The following is a 22,819-nucleotide window of genomic DNA, read 5'->3' on the forward strand; positions in this document are numbered from 1 at the left end:
TTTATCCCAATAACACTTTTTCATCTTTTTTTATTTGCTTAAATCTGCACAAAGATGCAGGGCATAATTCCTGTTGAAGTAAATGAGACTTGTGTATTACACAGCAGAGTAGTTCCCCACAATGTTTAATATTTGTTTCCATCTGAGATTTTGACTACCCCATTTTAATGTCTTACAATAATGTGCTTTCATGCTTGTTAGAGCAAGTGAAAATATGAGTATTTCCTGATGTAACATAAGCTAAATTGGCATTTTACAATAATCTAGATATTTCTGTTTCTCAAATTTAATTTTTTGTTTCATGATTAAGAGCTGAAAGTTGTAAACTAAGCAGAAATAATGCCTGCTGAAAGCTGCATTTGTACAGCTGTCTGTCAAAACACTGTTAGAACATGAGATTCATCCACATATGAAGATGAATCATTCTCTCCCTCACAGAGACTAGATTTCTGACTGACAGAACAGTTTGGGATATACGGAGATAACATTGCCTGTGTATCCAGAATAACAAAGTGACTGACACAGGAAGTTTGTTAGTCTATTGTTTGGCTATTCTAAACTGACAAAGTCACTGAGCTAACAGACTTGAAGACTGTTGATGGATAGCCTTCTAATTTATTATATAAAGCCACTCTCTGGTTTCATTTATACCTCTGTGGCTTCTTTGATTCTACTTCAGTGACAACATTAGAGTTGTGGACTGAAGACAGAATTTGACCAACTGAGCAAGGACCTGAAGAAGAGCTCTCTTTGGCTCAAAGGCTTGTTTTTCTCTGAACAGAAGTCAATAAAAGATATTACCTTACCTGCCTTGTCTGTCCAATATTAGCACATCAGACTTTTTTTTTTTTTTTTTTTTTTTGCACTTTGACTTCTCTCAACCTTGAGATCAGTGAGTTACTATTAGTAAATTCTGGGGTAAAAGTGAAAATATATACTATTTTGCTAGATTCCAAAATGAATTTGGTGTAGAATCTCTAGGTTTGGGGATTGAAAGTAATGAATCGTCGCATGTAAACAAGTTACTCACGTGGAAGATCTTCTAGAATCAGCCCTGTAAAACATGATGAAAATTTGTAGCTACAGACTATAAAATATGTTCAATATATGTTACTGCAGAAATGATATTTTGAAGTATGTAGTGCCTACTCTTCAAATCAGCTAGTCATGATCCATTACTTAAATACTTTAAAATGAATGTCTGGTGTTTCTTTGTAATTTGCTGGTGATTTGGCCTATTAAGTCTTATTCTCACACTGCCTTCAGAGTACTGCTTTTTCATGAAACATGGTATAGAAATCCCTTTTTACTGTTTCATTTGTAGTTTAAAATCTTGAGGGCTATGCACATACACATTTTCTTAAAATCAGAGGCAGAGTGACAATTATTCATCTTCATCTATTCAAGTGGGTATACATGTGGTTTTCCCTTGGTAAATCAATCCAAAGATAGAACCGATTGTGGGCATAATGTAGGGAAGAAGACAGAGTAAATGTATTCCTCCAGAATAGATAAAAAAGAAAATAAATTGAAAAATTAATACAGACAATGATGTATTAATATTTTAAGGAACAAAAAATATTGTTTTACAGATGAGCATGGAACTGGTTGTGATTGCAACAGGAATGTTATGTAATCATAAATGGGCAAAAAGATGTGCTTGCAGATGAGAGGTGTTGCTTTAATCAGTCTCTCTATAAAGATATATGGTCTACAATACAAGGAAAAGTTAGAGAACTCGTAGTCCAAAGTACTAGAAAAGCTCCTTGCAGTATACATGGAGAACAAGGTCTAGGAAAATTGAAATCTTCATAAGCTTGTGTAATTTAGAGTCATAGATGATTATTGTTGGAAGAGACCTCAGAAGGTCATCTAGCCCAACCTCTTGCTCTAGGCAGGACTACCCCGACTAAATAATTCCAACCAGCGTGCTCTCAAGCTTGGCCGTAAAAACCTCTAAGGATGGAGATTCCACCATCTCCCCAGGCAGCCCATTCCAGTGCTTCACTGTCCTCCTAGTGAAATAATTCTGCCTAAAATCGAACCTAGCGCTCTCCCACTGCAACTTGAGACCATTACTTTTTCTGTCATCTGCCACCGCTGATAGCCTAGATCCATCCCCTTTCAGGTAGTTGAAGGCAGCCATGAAATCTGATCTCATTTTTCTCTTCTGCAGACTAAATAAGTCCAGTTCTCTTAGCCTCTCCTCATAAGTCCTGTGCTCCAACCTCTTAATCATTAACATGCTGGACTCTCTCTTAAATGTGTCCACATACTTTCTGTAGTAAGGGGCTCAAAACTGGACACAATACTCTAGATGTTGCCTCACCAGTGCTGTTATAGAGGGGGATAATCACTTCTCCTCATACAATTTTTGTGCATTGAGCATCACTGAAGATAAAACTAGTACTGTCAATCAGAATAGAAAGATGACTGCATGGCAATTAAGTCTGCATTTTTTTCTAAGTATTCATCCCATGAGATTTCCAGATGCCAATGCATATTTGTATGGTGATATTTGATTAGACTAATGAATCTCTGAGACACTGTCAAAGGTTTACTTCATGTTATGATCTTGAAGTTTACAGCCAGACCAGTTATATAACCATTCAACCACCCTTGGCCATATAACATAGAACTATGAAAACACCTATTAAACTATACATCTTTTCTGGACTAGTTTTACAAACATTCTGTATTATTTATAATACTGCATTAGTTTAGACATTTAGTACTAGGGACTTTTTTCTGCACTACTAAATTTTGCCCTTAATATTTTCAGAGCTGTATGTTGAGAATGCAGATATCAAATGGTACTGGTCCCAAGTGATGCTGTAACATTAAATATTAAATATTTTTTTTAAATGGAAGCCAAGAAGAAAATCAGAAGCCAGCAAAACTTTAAACCATAAAATGTAATAGGAAGGTAATGAAGACTTTTCAATTTATACTGCCTGCTGCTTTGCACACTTTACAAGATGGCAGTCTTTCTGCAATAGGGTGGTTTCTTCAAATCACTTAAGCTGTCTAAGAATCCACCCTAGTGTATGAACCTGTTTATCATTTTCAAGAACATGCCAGTCCAAATCAGCAGAGGTACTATAGCTTTAGTGAGCTAAGAAGTGTGATGTGGAATTTTTATCAACTCTCTGTATATCTGGTAGTAGCTAAACATACTCAATATAATACAGCAAAGTATCCTAAGAGAAGCTTTGGGAATGCAGAAAGAATTGGGTGGATGGAACACTTGGCATCAGTGATGTTGTCACGTGTAATATCATACCAAACACAATCAACTTTGTTAGAAAGAACAGAGAGAGGCAAGATCTTAGGAGATGGCACATGTCCAGAGAGATACTTTCTGGATGGGTTCTGAACCTGTGAAAGAGAAATATTCATTCTCTTCCACAAAATAATTAGGTTTCTAAACACCTGCTTTTAAAGATGTGCTGTGTATAGATGTATATATGCTGTGTTTTGAAGAAGGATGTAGAGATGTTGCATACTGAAGTGTACAGAAGTACACAAATACTTTACTTCTCCAAGTAGCAATTACTGTAATTGGCACAGGGATGTTGTGGGACTGTGATTAGGAGGAGACGTTGCCTATGTGAAAACCTCTGTACTAAAATGTTGTCCATACAATGGAAAAGATTTGAGAACGTCTGCTGCCCTAAATATGCTCCCAGGGTTAATGGCATATCCTTAAACTACTTTGTTATTTTGTTGATATGTTTAGATAGGAGTCTGATTTCTTAATCAAATTGGCCAATTGATGAGAAAACTTCAGTTTGACGAATTAGCTATTTAACTTTGCTAAATAGGCTCTATTGGAACATAAACCCCACCCATATCTGAAGAACTTGTGGAAGAAGCTGCAGGCCTCAGCATGTGTCATTTCCTGTTTTGGGTAAAGAGGCCAACAACATTCCCTTTTCAGAAACCAACCAATGGAAAGGATTTACTGACAATGGATCTCAGCTTTGATGTTCTGTTCTTTGTACCTGGGCAAATAGTCCATTACGATTAATAGAGGAACTGCTTACGTTCAGCAGGGAGAAAACAGCATGCTAGACGAGTGCTGCTGTGTGGATCGGAAAGTAGAATTGTGTGCAACATTAATTTCTGTAATACCAAACATTCCAAACTAAAAAGGTGCTAATTTTGGATCTGTAACAGCATTAAACTTTGAAAACACTCATAAGCTTATTAATTCTCTTGTTGGTGCATGCTAAAATTAGACAAATTAATGTTGTTACTCCCTAGTGTGGGAGGTGAAATATCTCCTGATTTTATTGATTAGAAAAATAACAGATGGGGTGGAGGGCTGGCCCAGTGATTAGCGATTCTAACAAACTGATCCAAAGCTCATTTAAACCAATGGCAAGATTCAGTAGGTTTTTTATTACATTTCAAGTCTTTTGTCTCCTGATTTGGCAGCAGTTTCTCAGTGCTTAATTGGAGTGAGACCCATTGGCAGTTTAGGAGTGGCAGTCACTCACCCCAGAAAGAGTCGTCATCCACCTTCCTCTTGACCAGAAAGAGGAGGGCTTTGAGGAGCTCAGGATATGGGAGTGGGTAATGTGAGAGATAAAGTGTGGGCAAATGTACAGTTGCAGTATAGGTGTGAAGAATTTATCAACTTTGCTCACTAGAAGACATAGCCTTCCCATAACTGAAATAATCTGTATTACAGTCTGTGTAATATGTATCTGTTTAGCCTCTGAAATATGCCTTTGAGTGCCTCCTGTAGGATTTTAATGAAGAGATACATTTTATAACCTCAGAAAATCGTTACAGTAACAGTCTTTTATGTAAGTCATAACCCTGCACAGTAAACAGTATGGTAATTTAAGTGTCAGAAGAACGATATCTAGGTATAATCACAGCCTAGCCCTTGTGATCTGTTGCCAAAACTTTCACTAGGGCAGAGCTTTAAAAGGCTTTTAGAGTTTCCATTACCGTTACCAAAGCTTCGCCTCTATCTGTTACAGTTTGTTAGTCTGAAACTAACCTAACTTAGCAAAACTTGTCCACACCTTCCTACTAGCTGTGAGTAAAAACTGCTGGGCTTGGAAGTACAATATTATTATTGTAACATTTCCAGTAGTGCTTGTAATGTGCAGTGCACTTTTTCAAACATAACAAGGAAGATGTGGTGAGTGCAAAAGAAGAGACCAGTGGGATTTCTAGATGCATCGTGACATGTTATTTCATGTCAAAACCCAAGATACTTCTCAAGAGCTTGTCTGTTTCACAGCAGTGATGATGTCTGAACTCTGAGAACAAAAGCGCATGTGTGTGAGAATGCAGAGCAACCTCTTTATTTTGGCTTCATGTTTATTCAGATGAAGAAAAGAATACTCAGCAGCTATAGTTATACACATATTAGGGCATTTCTGTTTGTTTTGGCATAAAAACAAGTATGCAAAACATAGGAATAAATTTCCACATATTTTAGTTGTATGATTTTGCACACTTACAATGTTTGTGCAATAATATCTAATTCAAGGTATAAACTGTGATGGGATTGAGTGTAAACAGGAGAGTTACAGCTATTAACCAAAGCTCATTCTGTTTCATAACAACTGATGTTCCATTTTCATGCTAATACAGTAATTGTTGCAGTCAGCCACCATATACTTACAGATATGGTTAGCAGAGGAAACTGAGAATTGCATTTATGGCAATAAAACACATTTCTGACAAGTGCTGTCTCCCTCCTTTGGCTATACATCAGGAGGAGAGGATGGAAGATGATAAAGTATAGGTCAGATCAGATGAGATGCAATCAAACAAAAAAGAGCCTAACCATCAGGAAATGGCAGACAGATAAATAGTGATAAAATTTAAAGTGCTTATACATAAATGCTAGAAGTCTAAATAATAAGATGTGTGAACTAGAGTGCCTTGTATTAAAGGAGAAGATTCATCTAATAGGCATCACAGAAACTTGATGGAATGAGGACAATCAATGGGACATAGTCATACCAGGGTACAAAATAGACAAGAAGGACAAAACAGGTTGTGCTGGTGGGGGAGTGGCACTATACGTAAAAGAAAATGTAGAATTGAATGAAGTAAAAATCTTAAATGAACTAAAATGGTCCATAGAATATGGATAGTAACTCCATGATCTAATAATAAGAATATAGCAGTAGGGATATATTACTGACCAGGATAGTGACAGTGACTATGAAATACTAAGAGAAATCAGAAAGGCTATTAAAATAAAAAATCCAATAATAGTGGGGGATTTCTACTGTCCCCATATTGACTGGGTACACATCACCTTAGGACGGGATGCAGAGATAAAATTTCTTGATACCTTAATTGACTGCTTCTTGGAACAGCTGGTTCTGGAACCCACCAGCGGAGAGGCAATTCTTGATTTATTCCTGAGTGGAGCACAGGATGTGGTCCAAGAGGTAAATATAACTGCACCACTTGAAAATAGTGACCATAATGTAATAAAATGTAACATCCCTGTTCTGGGAAAAACACCTCAGCAGCTCAACACTGTGACATTTAATTTCAGAAAGGGGAACTACACAAAAATGAGGAGGTTATCTAAACAGAAATTAAATGTTACAGTGCCAAAAGTAAAATCCCTGCATGCTGCATGGAAACTTTTCAAGGACACTATAATAGAGGCTCAACTTAAATGTATACTCCAAATTAAAAAACACAGTAAGAGAACCAGAAAAGTGCCACCATGGTTTAACAACCAACAGAAGCAGTGAGCGATGAAAAGTGGAAGTCAAATCCTAGTGAGGAAAATAGAAAAGAACATAAACTCTATCAAATTAAGTGTAAAAATATAATAAGAGAAGCCAAAAAGCAGTTCAAAGAACAGTTATCCAAAAACTCAAAAAGTAATAGCAAAATGTTTAAGTACATCAGAAGCAAAAAGCCTGCTAAACAGCCAGTGGGGCCCCTAGACAATTGAGACGCTAAAGTAGCACTCAAAGACAATAAAATCATTGCAGAGAAACTAAATTAATTCTTTGCTTCGGTCTTCACAGCTGAGGATATTAAGGAGATTCCCAAACCTGAGCCATTCTTTTTAGGTGACAAATCTGAGGAATTATCCCAGATTGAGGTGTCATTAGAGGAAGTTTTGGAACAAATTGATAAATTAACAGTAACAAGTCACTGGGACCATTCACCCAAGAGTTCTGAAAGAACTGTTGACTGTAGTTTGTAACCTATCCTTTATGTAAGGGGACTGTTAGCCCCTTACTTAAAACTCTGTGGGAGTTTTTGGTTTGCCAGCTCCCAGTATCAAAAGGGGAAGAGTCCATGAGAAATTAGGGCCCTAAGACTGACAGACCCCAGAGACAATGGAAAGCGGCCAGCACTCCAGCTCGGCCTGATTGACAGGTTGGACAGGCTAGTGAGAAAAGTAAGAGGCCAGGCCCCGTCCTCCATGGGAGCTGGGATTTTCTGGGTCTCTCTGAGCAAGGAGAGAGAGCTAAGAAGAGCAAGCTGTGGGGAGAGGCAGTCCTGCAGCAAGAGAGTCAGGCACACACAGCCCAAGGAGCGCAGACCCTGTGTTGAGCTGCAGACTTGCAGTGATCAGAGAGCCAAAGGGGACAGAGAAGCAACACAAGGAGCTGGAGAATGGCAAAGCAGCACAGCCTGCCGCTGGGTGTGGTGAGCAGCTGGGGCCAGCAAAGTGCGTGGAGAAGCTCTGGGCAGGGAGACACTACCAGCCAAGAGGCCCTGCAGACCAGACTGGGAGAGGGGTCCTGCCACCTACAGCCTGAGGATGTGTGGTCACTGCCAGAGCAAGCGTGTCCAGCCTGCAGCCCCCCTGCAGCACAGCCAGGGCCTGAGAGCGAGCCATGGGACCTATAAGGAACAGACTGTGAACTGTCCTTACACTCTGCAGACTGCAGTCTGTTTGTGATGTCTCCGTGCTATAGAGCAGGACTTTCTCATTTTTTCTTATTCTTTTCTCTTTAATCAGTTGATGTTTAATAAATTGTATTTGCTTTGAACTGCATGAAATGATAACTGGGTCAAGAAAGCATGCAGTGTGCAGAGAGCACCCTGGAGTGGGGACACCCTATCCCCTGCCCAAAGTGATTACAAGGTCGGGGATTAAGCTCCAGGAAACCTGGGCCCAGCCTTGTTGGGATTTCGAGGACTCTGCTACTCAGGAGAGTGGAAGGGGAGCCCTCAAGGTCAGGGAGGCTGTTGGATAAAGGAAGTGTAAGCGGGGACTCAGATCCTTTTGTTGGGTCATTAACATAGGAAGAATGGCCCTTCTTATGTTAAGTAACAAGACTGGAGACCGCCACTAAAGGGAAAATGACCATAGGCACTGAAAAATTGCAATATCATAGGGTATGTCTACACTACAGCACTAATTCAAACTATATTAGTTCGAATTAGTTAATTTGAACTAAGCTAATTCGAACTAACGGATCCAGACTAAAAAACTAGTTTGAATTAGCGTTCTGCTAATTCGAACTAGCATGTCCACATTAAGTGGACCCTGAACCGGGGTTAAGGATGGCCAGAAGCAGTGCTGGCAGGGCATCAAATGAGGACTTAGAGCATGGAGCTGCTGCCTCAGGCTAGCCGAGGGCTGTGCTTAAAGGGACCCGACCCCCACCCGGACAGACAGTTCTCAGGGGTGCCCCGCTTGCAAAGCAGTCCTGGCTTGGAGTGCCCTGAGTGCCCACACTGGGCACATCACAGCACTCGGCCATCAGACCGGCTGCACTTGCCGCAGGATGCCATCTGGGGAGAGGGGACAATTGGGGGGCTGCAGGAAAGCTTCTACCCCCAGAAGCCTGCAGAGCCAGCCCAGTCCTCCCCATCAGGGGCTCGTACCCCATTCCTCCCTCACCTCCTTCCACTTACCCTTCCCTAGCCCCCCTTCCTGATGTACAAAATAAAGAAAACGTGTGTTCAAAAACAGAATCTCTCTTTATTGACCAAAACTCGGGGAGACTGGGAAAAGGAGGTGGGAGAGGGGAAGAGAGAGGGTGGGAGAGGGGAGGGCAACTAAAATGATCAGAGGTTTGGAACAGATACCATGTGAAGAGAGGCTAAAGAGACTGGGACTTTTCAGTTTAGAAAAGAGGAGACTGAGGGGGGGATAGGATAGAGGTCTATAAAAGCATGAGTGGGATGGAGAGGGTGCATCAAGAAAAGTTCTTCATTAGTTCCCATAATAGAAGGACTAGGGGACACCAAAGGAAAGGAATGGGTAGCAGGCTTCAAACTAGTAACAGAAAGTTGTTCTTCACAAAGCAAAGAGTCAACCTGTGGAACTCCTTGCTGCAGGAGGCTGTGAAGGCTAGAACTAGAACAGAGTTTAAAGAGAAGTGAGATAAAGTGATGGAGGTTGGGTCCATGGAGTGGTAATAGCCAGGGGGTAGGAGTGGTGTCCCTGCCCAAAGTTTGTGGAAGGCTGGAGAGGGATAGCACAAGACAAATGGCTTGGTCACTGTCTTCGGTCCATCCACCCTAGGGTTGGCCGCTGTCAGCAGACAGACTACTGGGCTAGATGGACCTTTGGTCTGACCCAGTATGGCCATTGTAAGCTCAGGGCTCAGGGTCGGGGGTCTCAGTGGACCACCTTGATTTTCATGCACACCTGCTCCTGGGTGGCCAGGCTGGCAGCTCTCCTGCCCTAGATGGCCACTTTCCTGTGCCTAGTGCGGAGGTCATGGACGAGGTCCACGATGTCCGCACTAGACCAGGCGGGTGCCCGCCTCTTGAGTTCCCGGGCAAGCTCCCAGGAGCCGCCAGCCTGGTCCCGGGAAGAGGGGGAGGGCTGGGGGGCATCGGGTGGCTGGCTCGAGCCGTGCCAGGTGCAGGGTCTGCTAGCTGGGTGCTGGCAGGCTTGCACCTGGCACGGGCATCGTAGCCAGCCCATGCCCCTTTAAGGGGTCCGGGGCCGGGAGGGGGGCAATAGTGTTTCCCTGGTGTTGGCCAGAGTGGCCACCAGGGAAAGCTGGGGAGGGCTAGCCTCCCACTAGTTCGAATTAAGGGGCTACACACCCCTTAATTCGAACTAGTAAGTTCGAACTAGGCTTAGTCCTCGTAGAATGAGGTTTACCTAGTTCGAAGTAAGCACTCCGCTAGTTCGAATTAAGTTTGAACTAGCGGAGCGCTAGTGTAGCGCCTATCAAAGTTAATTCGAACTAACGGACGTTAGTTCGAATTAACTTTGTAGTGTAGACGTACCCATAGATAGAAGGAAAAAATAGAACTATGTGTACATAGTGTTAGCACAGTGATACTTAATCAACCGTAAAACCGAATAAGTAACAAAATGTCATATCCATATATTAGGCCAAATTCTGCACTGAGTACACCAAAAGCCATTGGTTTTGCACAGGTCATATCAGGATAGAAACTGGGATACTATGTTTAAAACTGCATTAACATTAAGAGCCTAAATTCAGTACTGATAAAATGTATTTCAATATAAAAAAATAAAATGTAAAGAACAACGGAAACAGAAAGAGCAGATTGCTAATCTCCAGCTCCCAGTATCTGCCAATCACATTAACAAGAATTCTTATGGACTCTGGCACATTTAATACAAAGCTCAGCCACCAGAAGGCTCCTTCTAGAAAGGAGCCCAACACTAAATGAGCTCTGCAAGGCGAGCTAACCTAACATTTGGGAACCAAGGTATTTTTGAAACAATGTAACAGATAAAACCATTGGACTCTGTCACATAATATTCCATATGCTTTATGAAAATGTTTGATATGGATTTGACATGAGAAATGCTTTATGCAAGATAGCTCATGTAAGATATCATTGGAAAAGTTATGATTTATGCAACATGATTATCCCGTTTTGTGCATGTATCATTGTTGTAGATGAATTTAGCAATATTGACCTATGTATCTGTATTTCGTATTTGCTGCTTGGGTCACTCCCACTTCTGACACTTCAGGGATTACAACGGAAAAACCAGACAGGGCCTTACAACTAGTTTGGCCTTCCTGTGGCCGGTCCATAATGCTACTGACTTATGATCACCTGGTACTAACTAATTCTTTGGTCTGATGAATGGAGAGTGGGGGAAATCAAAGGTTTCCCACGTTACGGAAATTCTGTATAAGGCAGAGAAGGGAAACAATGATTGTCTTCAGCTGATCTTACCTCTGCCTTCCCCTTTGGCCTGTGAAGAACTATCTGAAATAATGTCTAGGGTGAGAAATTATTAATTGTAATCAGCTTTTTATTTTTAAGTGAAGCTAGCTTAGATTGTATGCTTTGTATTATTTTCTTAGAGATCTGCTTTGTTCTGTTTGCTACTTCTTTAACCATTTTAAATATACCTAATTTCGTCATTTGGAGCTGTCTACACAGCATCAAATTTGGAAATAAAGCACTATTCCAAAACGTCCCTTACTCCTTGTAGAATGAAGTTTACAGGAACATTGGAACAGCGAGCCCGGAATAACAGGCTTGCTGTGAAGATTCAGGATAGCTATTTTGGGATACTCTGGTATTCCAAAATAGCTTTGCAGTATAGATGTACCCTAAGTCTTCCCAGAGCTGGTCTTAGTATCTGTATTTTCTGCAGCTGGGTGCAGCCTTTCCTGTAAGCTTTGCTACAGGAGGCCTTAGTGCTGGCTCAGCAAGAGAGGGCTAAGGGGCCCCAGGCTGGCAGAAGAGGCTCTCTCAGTGGCATCTCTGAGTCTCAGTTGGCATCCCAGAGACACAGTCCATCACAGATGTTGCTGAGTGGCTGAGCAGCTTTGATTGTATTGTTTAAGAAACCAGTTTGTACTAGCTGGTGAAGTAGTGCAGTACTAATGGCCCTGATTCAAAGTGTGTTTCAGGACACGCCTACATTTAAGTATTTTGTTAAACTGGGGAATAAGTAAGTATTACAAGGTGACTTGCAAAGGTGTTTTCTCTTTCTCTCTCTCTCTCTTTCCCTCTATTTTTCTTACTGATTTGTATCTTTCTGGAATATCTTTAAAATATCATTACTAGTATAAAATTAGAAGGTTTGAGAGGTTGGAATATCTATTTTGGCAAATATTTGCTTCTCATAAAAAAATAAATCATGCTGAACAAAAGCAGTCAAGTCTTTCACTGCATTCCTGAGGAGTATTTTGGCAGTATGTTCTTAAAATGAATACTCTAGTGATTACTCAACATGGGCATGCGACCTGCGGCCCATTTGTTTGCAGTTTGGGTTTACACAGGGCTCAACACATAGCCCATGGGTGGGATCCTTTGAACATGTCCTCCACTGGGAACATGCTCCACAATGGCGAGGCATCTCCCAGGCAGGGTGAGCAGTGAAAAATGCAAGCAGACGGGGGCAGGCTGGAACAGACAGGTACAGTGTGTTGGCATTTCTAGCCCCCAGGGAGGAGGTGCCAGTAACGCCGGGGCATAGTGAGAAATGCTTTGTATTCATGCCCATCAGTGTGAAATAAGCTGTTTGCATATATTTGCATATATATTTGCGTGTATATGCTACCACACTTAAGTTGTGGCCCTCGGCATGTGCTGTGAGTATCATTGTGGCCCCCGGGGCTTCCAAAGTTGAGTAGCCCTGCTCTAGTCTCCTAATTTTGAGAAAACATTGGATGATGTAAGTGGATAGACATTCACCTATGTACATCAGTTTCCCATATGAAGTACTGAATTAATCAAGTAAGAGCAGTGATTGTAGTAAGTCAGGTAATAAAGAGGTCTTGTAAAAAGTTATGAATTTATTGAATGCGTTTGGAGTACCAAACTTTGCTCAGCTGAAGACCAAATTGCAAAATATTCCAAGACTGGAGGCTATGCATAATTGACATGAACTGGAGCAGATTGCAGCTGCCCTTCTTTTTTAATTAGTTATTAATGCATAGAAACTACAGTTACCAGAGTTGGGAGTACTCTAGAGTAGCCATCCAGGCATCCACCCTCTTGGAGAAGTTTGTGAGTGACTGTCCTGATTGCTGCCTTAAGAGCTGCTTTCAGGACTGACATCAAGGTAGGTAATACTTTGCTGAAAACAGAAGGTAGGGGCATCGATAAGTAGGGAAACAATAAATAGGTGACATCCTCGTCGCGGGGTCTATCTGAGAGCTCCAGAATTGAGCTAAGCAGCATGGACCCAAGTAGGCTGAAGATTCTCTAGCTCTCTAGGTAACATGAGTGGAGAGGAAAGAAGAGTCTTCTTCCAAATCTTGCTTATCCCAAGAAGGTTTGATCCACATTCACAACCCTCTTGCTGCCTGCCTTATCTCTCACTCACATCTCTTCATCCTAGCGCTGAAGTAATAGCCATGCTTTCCTCATTCCCAGCTGATGGAAAATAGGCATTTAAGAGTATATTTAACAGTAGCTAGACTGGAACAGCATAAGGAGCTCTTTTTTTCACTTTCCATGGATTGGGTTCTCACCTTCTGCTACACCAGCTCTAATCACTTTTTGTCTCTGTACATGATCACATATGGGTCTTACACATCATTTATTGCAGCACTAACTGCAGTCTTGTTTCAGGGTATGTTTGGGAGATGAGTATGTAGGAAGAGACTTCTTGTCCCTGTGGACTATCCCATCCTAATAAATACATATATGTATGTATTTGATACATTTTCTATAATAATTTAACCTAGATACAAACATATTAAGACTGATATTCTTCATTATATCTATTTAAACAGACCCTGCCACAGTTTTGGACATTGCTATGAAATTCTATAAAGATTTTAAGTTGAATTTTTCCACAGCTGTCTAAGTCAATTGGTATTAAAATATATGGGAGTTGGGTATCCAAACCTCTTAGGCAGCTGTGAAAATATTACCCTGTAAAATCTTTTGAATAATCTTGGTACAACATAGCAGATAATTTATTCACATCAGTATTTCTGGAGTGTGAGATAAATGTTTAAGAAAAATAATAACTCTAATGCTATGCTTCCATCATCTGCAGCAGATTGTTGTGTAGGCAAATACCACTACAAGGCAAACATATTAACATACACAGCGATAGAAGCAACACTACAGTAAAATGACAAGCAGTTAGTCCTATTGTTGCCTGCCATGCTGTGCTGAATCTGAAAGATGAAGCAATTACAATTATGTGGTTGAATGGGTTGGGATTTTTTTTTTTATTTTATGTTTGCAGATCTTCGTTTGGGAGCCCAAGCTGATGGCCACTAAGTTATATATTTAAAATGCATAACTGCAACTGCATTGTATTTCCTCTGAATCCTTTTCATTTTTCACCTAAAATTAGCAGCAGACAGCTTTTGATGTGAACTGTAAACATCTTAACATAATGCCATTCAGCTGAAGTACAACAGGAAAGACTGTTATATAAGGAAATTAAGGAAAGTGTGTCAGTTATTTTCATGAGGGAGGCCACTGCACTCTATCTGCAGCAATTGCATTTCAAATGCCATTGCAAAATAGAGAACTACCATAGACTGCAGGCTTGAGTTTGACTGTTATTGTAGTTATAACTGTGTAAATGTCAGTGGTGTCTGATAAGCCATAGAATGAGAGATGGCTCCTGCCCTGAAGAGCTTGCATTGTAACACAAGGAAACACCAATGTAAGCCTATGATCTGACTATAAGGCTATGTCTACACTGCGAGTTTTTTCATCAGAAAATATGCTAATGAGGGACTCATTAACACAAGTCGCGATGTCAGCATATTTTCTGCTGTTTCTTGTGCAAAAAGAAACTGCAGAAAATACGCTAACATCACGACTTATGCTAATGATTCCTTCATTAGCATATTTTCTGCCCAGAAAAAGTCAGTGTAGACAAAGCCTCAGTGTTGTAGCTTTGAGGGTGCCCGGGCTGTTTTACAGACCATTGGATACTGTCTCTATCCTGAGGAACTTGCTATTTAGGCTAAATCAGCAATGATCTGAGATGATGTCTTAGAAAGAGTTGAGGTTGGAGGGAGGCATACATGACATAAGGTTATGTGCTTTTTTGTCTTCACATTGCATCCCACTCTATCATTTTTCGTAGTTATCCATTTGTTCTGAAACTGGTGGAGGGACAGGAGCTATTGTGAGGAGGTAGAAGCAGTCGGTTATAAGGAGGGGTTTGATATTGGAACTTGTTCCGAGCTTTGGGAACAGCATGATAATGTGTGAATGTGGGAGTAAAAGATGGAGGGGAACAATGAGGAGAGAGAAAATTGGGAGGAGGAAGAGAGGAAGTAGAGAAAATGAGAACACAAGTGTAAGGCGCAAATATGTGAAAGCTACTAGTGAATGTGTCAAAATCCAGAGAGGATAAGAGTGTTACAGCCCCAGCTAAAGAGCCTTGGGTCTTTCACACAGCCTGCAGCAGCTAGCTGTGCAGGTCCTTGATCACCCCCAAGTGTGTCAGCTAAGGTGGTAGTCATCACATAAGTGGGGGCTTGTCCAGGATTCAAACAGCTGTGGGCCTCCAAGAATGAGGATCTGCCTCATTTAAGGAGGAGTATGTAAGCCATCAGTGAGTATGTTATAAGCCCCTCTCTGTGCCTAGTACACAAAGAATATGAGTTGTTACAGACCCCAGCTTCAGAGGCATGTGATGGAGAAGGCTACTGAGATTATGTACAGTCTTGAAGGTGAGCTGAGATGTGGCTGATATTAAATCAAGAGGATAAACTCTCAGTAGTCAACATATGTGGTAGCCAGTAAAGTAGACTAATTTCACGTTTTACTCTGGTATAAATCAGGACTGATACCGCCATGAACCCTGTGCCTGGGAGAAGAAAATTAGACTTGGTTGTGAACTCTCGCCCCCACTGAATTCAATGGGAGTTTTACCATTGACTTCAGTGAGGTCAGGATTTAACCCAATATTTACACAAGGCAAAGAGCAAGCCAGATGATAGACTTCCAAATTATTTATAAAGGGTTTATAAACAATCAGGTGTTATAAACATATTACAGACATGAGTAACGTATTTTGGATGGTTATGAGCACGTCAATATAGAGTTTTATGGATGGTTATATGCAGCCTGTTGACCTGCTTGATTCTAAAAGCTAACTATTTATTAAAACACTTAATCATTTAAACCTTTACATGTTCGAGCAAAGCCAGCTTGAGTTCTGATTTACAGAGACACTGACTGCAGGGCTTGGTGCTATCTGTGTATTGTCTATGTTTGACACCACCAAACAGTCAGAAAGGAAGAACTTAAACATGGGGCTTGCTTTTTTACCATATAACAGAACCAAGAAAATTCATTTCTTCTGTATTCAATGTCTTGCCAAGTGGTTTTGATGCATCTGCAGTCTATACAACATGTAACTGAAAAGTGCCTGTGGCAGGCAAAATGTATAATGAATTGCAAACAGAGCTGAGCCAAGTCATTTCCATCTCCAAACATATCTTCCTTGGAGAAATGATTCAGGTTCCCTTGTTCTGCTTGTCACACCCCTGTCTCTTTCTCCTGCACTACAGATCTTTACTGTGTTCACAGAAATTATTGAATCCATGATGGAATTGGCGACCCATTTAGAGCAAACTAACTTTTTCAAATTAACTACAAGAACATCCATAATCATACTTCAGTCTGGCTTTATTATGGATTGTGACGATGGTAACATGGACTACCATCATTAAGGGTCATAGCACAGTGTGAGAGAATATTTCATGGCCTTGTTACTCTCCTTTCCACATGATAGGATGGCCTGGGGACGGAGGGGGTGGGAAGGAGGGCGTTGTACAGGCTGGCTCACATTACTTTCTCTCTTGAGAAAGTTAAGAAACCAGGCACAGAACTGAATCATAATTCAATCCCAGGTCTGTACTTGTGGCTACACAGTTACATGCAGCTTCATACTAGTTACATACTAGCTCAGGGCTAGTGGTAAATCCACAATTTAGCTGCTGATGGGTCTGTCATCTTACAAACTGATCATGTCTGTTCCAGTTCTCAGATTATTTGTAGGAAAAGTGTTAATATCAGTTTGGTGTCCGTGTATTTCTTCAGGCTGTAATGGTTCATAAATCTCACTTTAAACCATCCCATAAATTAAATTGCATAAATTAAATTGAATGCAGATTTTAGGGAACTTAGTATACATTAATAATACTTAACACACCTCTAATAGTAATTATTAGTCCTATTTAGATTTAATAAGACATATCAATTAAATACCATCTGATTAGTAAGGTCATTGATGTTTGCAGACCGTGTAATAGACCATGTAGCAGTTAAGCTTCATTGAATACTGCATGTTAATTGTTAGTCAATTGATTAAGTAGCTAAACCACTTACATTTTTTCTAGAGCTAAATGGATTCAGGGCTACAGTATTAACATTGCTATTATTAATTATAGAGGTCATATGACTGTGTCTACCCTGACAGTGGTCTCAGGTGTTTCAACTAACAGTAAACAATCAGGTGGTGTGGGAGAATCTATGGACTTTATGTAGGAGACCAGGATTTCATTCTTGGTGTGAAAGCAGGCAAGATTTCATTTGAAGCCATTAGGAAAAGAAGCTGCCTGACATGGAGCATCAGAAAACCTTTTGCGGTGCTATTTCACATGTTCGGAGAGCAAGCTTAAGATGTTCTACTGCTAGAGCTGAGTAATTTATTGCAAAAGTTGATTGATACAGATTCTGTCATTCTTCAACATAATTTTTCTTTATACCAACCTGTCCAACCCTATAGATTGTTGACTAACTCATTGTGGATAGACTTCATCATGAATTCTGGCTCCCAGCTTTGTGTAATAAGAATATAAGAGAGGTCCTAGTGCCACTAAAGTCAGTGGAAGTTTTGTTCTGTCTTCCATTAAAATTCAGGATAATTCAATGTTCTCTCTTCAAAATAATGGTCCCCATGCAAAATGAGGTGCATATTCACAACTGAAAGTCAGTGTTCCTGGATTTCTACATCTCAAGTTGAGAGCTTTCTTTCTCTGCGGTGGGCTTCTTATCACTGAAAGGCAGTTATTGTAACTTCTCATATTTTCTATGAGTGTGACAGAAGGTTGGGCAGGGGAGGAAGGGGAAGAACCTCAGCAGTAATATTTTCCTTAGAGGAAAGCATCATAGTTCTGAATTATTCCCATTGGTTGATTTGCATTGGCACAGTCCTGCAAACTCCTGCACATGAATTGCATGGCTACGTAGTTATGGAAAAGGGCTTGTTATCCTAGGACCTGGCTCATAAGGAAACTCTCTTACATTCCTTCAACTTGCTATTTCCTACCTGCTGCACATAATTAGAAGACTTTCTAATACCAGAGGTAATATTCTTTACTTGAATACTAGGCTTTACAACAGTTCCTGAGTAGCCTGGCAACATGAAAGATACTGGTATGTTGCAGGTACTATGGAGTTCTTGAAAGGACCAATATTTGTGTAATACCAATTAAGCAATTTCATTTTTGTAGCTGCCTGTCTTACAGATGAACAAGAGGCTGCTTCTGTTCACAATTTGAATCTCACTGGCATTTTTACACACACTATCTGCCCAATTTGTCCTTTATGATATTTTTGTGAACAAGATCTGACATTTCCTTTTAGTTGCTTGTATACTGACTGGTAGCCTGACCTCCCCTTATGTGCCTTCCAATCTGCCCCAAAAATCCACAAATATGCTTCAGGGGCAATTAACAGCAATCAAGCAATTTTACTGAGCAAACATTTTACTGGAGCAATAAAACAGCTCTAATATCAACTAGTGAAAGTTAGTATCACTTGTTAATGAAACTCAGGATGTTTTTAATTTAAATTAAAAGACAGGGTTTATTTAAATTCTATTTAATATTAAATTGCCATCCCATATCAAGGCCTAAACTTATTATAAGATATTAATAATTTAAATTACACAAAAATGCTAAATACCACATATTTACTGCCAAGTTTTTAAAAAGTCAAATCTCTGAACAACTGGAAGTCACTGACTAAGCAACCAGAACCTGTTTGCTAAAAATAAAACAAAACATCTTGAGGAAATTAGCTTCTTCTGAAGGTATAGAAAGATTATTAGGTTCATTTCAGCTCTTTCAATTCATTGGCTAGTTCATTCAAAGTTAAGAAATCAATTGGGGCTGACAAAACAGGAAAGCTTGGTTTCCTTTTCTAAACTTGAATAAAAATTGTGACCGGATAAGATCCACTAATTCTAAAATCTTGAAGGACATGCTGACCAGAAATGATCAATTCAGTTCATTATCTACATAAAATGCTTCATTTTAATAAATCAGTTTAAAATTTAAACACAAGTTTTGATAAATTTTTTGTAAAGCTTTTCCCCCCCTTATATATCTGTATCTATTAGGGTAGTTTTATTTAACAAAAATAAATCAATTATGTTCATTTTTTAATTTAATGTGAATTCCCTTCCAAATAGCGCTTGATATAAAATACAAGTAAAATTTAATCATTTAGTAAATTTGCCATGTGATAAGTTAGTAAAAAATGTAAAATTAATAATCTGAATAAATGTAACTTAAATTAGATAACTTCCCGGTTAGCAAAAAGAAGGACAAACCCCAAATAAATTATCCAAGCCAAGGCTTCAAGCCTCAAATCAAGCCTTAAAAACCTCTAAAGATAGAGATTCCACCACCTCCCTAGATAATGTTCTCACAAAGACAGGAAAATATACATTATACATTATGACTAAAATCCAGTGATTTAAATCACTTGGATTTAAATCCATCCATCTTGAGCCCAAATTATTTGTCACAAGGTGGTCCTGCAGCAAGCTGAGATATGAGTGTACCTATCTCCGTTCTCCTCCTTTAGAGTCCCCAATAACATCACAACAATTCTCCTATCTATCTATACCTATCTATACCTTCCCCGGTGTTTGGTTTCTTATGAAAACATAATTCAAAATACTCTATAACAGAAGCCCCTCCAAAACACTCCATTCTAGTACCCAGTTTATACCGTCCTTAAAATTCCATATCCTGTGTAGTCCATCAAAAGAGCACATACCACAAACTGGGCTCTTCTTTGATCCTCTCTTGTATGTTTACCAGAAAACCCACTCCAGTCCTTTTAGTGAGACTGCAATCCCACACTTCCCCATGGGGCCACCCTGACTCTCAGCCCTTTCCTGCCTACTGTCTCTCTCTCTCTCTCTCTCCCTCTCTCTGCCTTTCTCTGCCATTTGGCTCTCCTGGTTTTTTAGTTTGCTGCTAAAACTCTTTGCTGCTTTCCTGCATTGAGCCTTCCCCCAGGAACCAGCCACTGCTTCCTTCCAGGACCTCCTGCAGTTTGCTGCCCTTTCTGTGAACCAAGTAGTTCTCCTCTGCCCTTTTCCAGACTGACTCTCTATGTTGTTGGGCTATACCACGTATATGGTCCAGATGCCCTCTCTTAAAACCCAGTTAGAAGTGTGTGGCTTCTTTCCTTATTAATGGCCAATGTCACCTTATGACACTATACCTGCAGTGAGCACCCTAACTGAAAAGCCCCTGGTGTTTACCTCCCCTGTGTGTTGCTACACTGCCTCTTTCAGGGATCCAGGAATTTCCTCCAGAAGATACATTATGTTAGGCCTTGACCAGATCTCCACCCACTTCCCAGTGACTTGTATTTTCTGAATCAGGCCCTGTTTTCAGGCTTGATTTGGCTCCTGTCTTCCTGGCAGATGGTGTCTGATTCACTCTGACTTCTTTGCGTAGTCTGGCACCCAGTGGTGCAGATAGGGTTGCCAGGTGTCCAGTATTCTACTGGACTGTCTGGTTTTTGTGCCTTCTGTCCGGTAAAAATTTCAGAAAATACCGGACATGTGCAATGTCCAGTATTTTTTGTTTTTCTGGCTGGGTGCTGGATGGAAGCCTAGGAGGGGTAGGAAGAGTGGCTGGAAGGCAGGGCTGCGATCGGCGCTGGAGCCTGTGGTAGCATGCAAAAGCCTGGTGAGGGCGTGGGGAGTGGCTGGGAATCCACTCCCCCCACCTGGCTTCTGCATGCAACCCTAAGCTTCCAGCACCGATCGCGGCCCCGTCTCCCAGCTGGGAGCTTGTGATTGTGTGTAGAAGCCGGGCGGGGGGAGTGGCTGGGAGGCGGGGTACAATCGGTGCTGGGAGCCCTCAGCTGATTGTGTCTAAGGAGAAGTCATGCCTTGGGGAGGAGGAGAAGTCTTGTCCCTGCTCCTGAGTGCTGTTCAAGTTTGTTGTGGCACCGTAGTCCAGGAGAGAAGCCCGCAGGTGCTTTGTAGTTGCGTTTAGGCACCTTCCATGGGCTCTCAGCCAAAACTGACTGGGGTGAAATTTCTGCTTCTTCTCACTGGGACACCCAAAGACCTGGCTATGGGGGAGTCACCTTCTTATCCATGGTTGCCCCCCCCCCCAACCCTGCCATTGTGTTGCCCCGGGGTCTGCCTCTCTCTGCTTTAGGTAGCAGGCTCTGCTGCCTCCCCCTCTGTTCCCAGCTTGGTGGCTCTTGGTAGTAGCCACGCAGGATGTGTGGTTTTTTTGTGCGACAAATTTTTAGCCTGTGTGTTCGGTATTTTGGGGGGAGACCATCTGGCAACCCTAGGTGAAGATGGGACTTTGGTTTGCCTTTTTGTTGCATCTTAGACTTGCTCTAAACTACCAGCTTATGTTGGCGTAACTATATTGTTCAGGGGGGTGGAAAATCCACCTGAGCAACACAGTTATTCCATCCTAAAACCCTGAGTAGACTGCACTGTGTTAATGGAAAAACAGTTTCTTGCCATTTTAACCAGAAAGGACACTCTCTCAATGACTTAACCACCTGCATTCTGCTACAAAGACCTTTTACATCTGCACTTGAAAGGGAATCCTCTGAACTGTCATTCATGTTAAAATTCGACACTCTCCAAAGAGGATTGAACAAACACTTGAACTATCTTACACATTATCAAGATAGCTTTCCCAATTATCACCTCTAACACCATTAACTCACAAACATCCCACTCTCCCCACCTCTAATATCGTCAATTCACAGACACTTACCTTCCTTCCTTCCTTCCCCCCCTCCCTGCATCCCCCTCCTGTTCTGAAATGTGATTTGTCCTTTTCATATGTGTTCATTTTTTTAATTGTATCCTTTGGTATATATGGTTGTGACTATTTTCTTCCACTATTTGATCTGAGGAAGTGGGTCTGGCCCACAAAAGCTCATCATCTAATAAACCATCTTGTTAGTCTTTAAAGTGCTACATTGTCCTACATTTTGCTTCAGCTACCCCAGACTAACACGGCTACATTTCTATCACTGTGTTAATGGGTGGGCTTTGCCTGTTGACATAGTTACTTCCTCTTGGGGAGGTGGAGTATGTATGCTGATGGGAGAAGCTCTGCCATTGACATATGTAGCATCTTCACAAAGCACTACACTGCACTGGTGCAGTCCTCAACTCCAGGCTCAATCTGTGCTTTCCCTGTCGTTCCCTAAGGATAGATAGACTTACTGTGTCAAAGGTATTGCAGAGTGAGAAAGTTTGGAACATTTTTCAGTTATAAACTTTTGGGGTGGATTGGCAGGTATGCTTATCGGCTGTTCACCTGAGACCTCTAGGGACAAATCATCGCCCACTCCAAGGACTAGTAGTTAGAGTCCATTACAGAGCTCCCAGCTCACTTGGCTGATGCTCTTCCCTACAGCAGGGAACACTGTAATAATCTAACTTAACAAATGTTTTCATTGCTGAAAGCATAGAACACTCTCTTGTTAGTGCTGAGATATGAGAAGGGCAGGTAGTTGAAAAGCACTGACAACGAGGAGAGTTTTATATTAAGTTTTGTATTAAGTTTAAAAGTAAAGTTCTTTGAACATAAGGAAGACAGTTAGAATTTGGTGCTCTACCAGTTGCTTTGTAGCCAAAGACCCAATCTTGCAATCATCACTCAGGCAAAACTTCCTTCAG

General features: G+C 41.0%; 1 protein-coding gene across 1 annotated transcript in view; it reads left to right on the forward strand.

Moving 5' to 3' along the window:
* Positions 1–22,819, forward strand: part of CERS6 (ceramide synthase 6) — a 260,054-nt gene that overhangs the window by 113,353 nt on the left and 123,882 nt on the right. The window lies entirely within an intron of this gene.

Source organism: Pelodiscus sinensis, chromosome 7 (genome assembly GCF_052426305.1).
Source record: "Pelodiscus sinensis isolate ZL-2025 chromosome 7, ASM5242630v1, whole genome shotgun sequence".
Classification (NCBI taxonomy): domain Eukaryota; kingdom Metazoa; phylum Chordata; order Testudines; family Trionychidae; genus Pelodiscus; species Pelodiscus sinensis.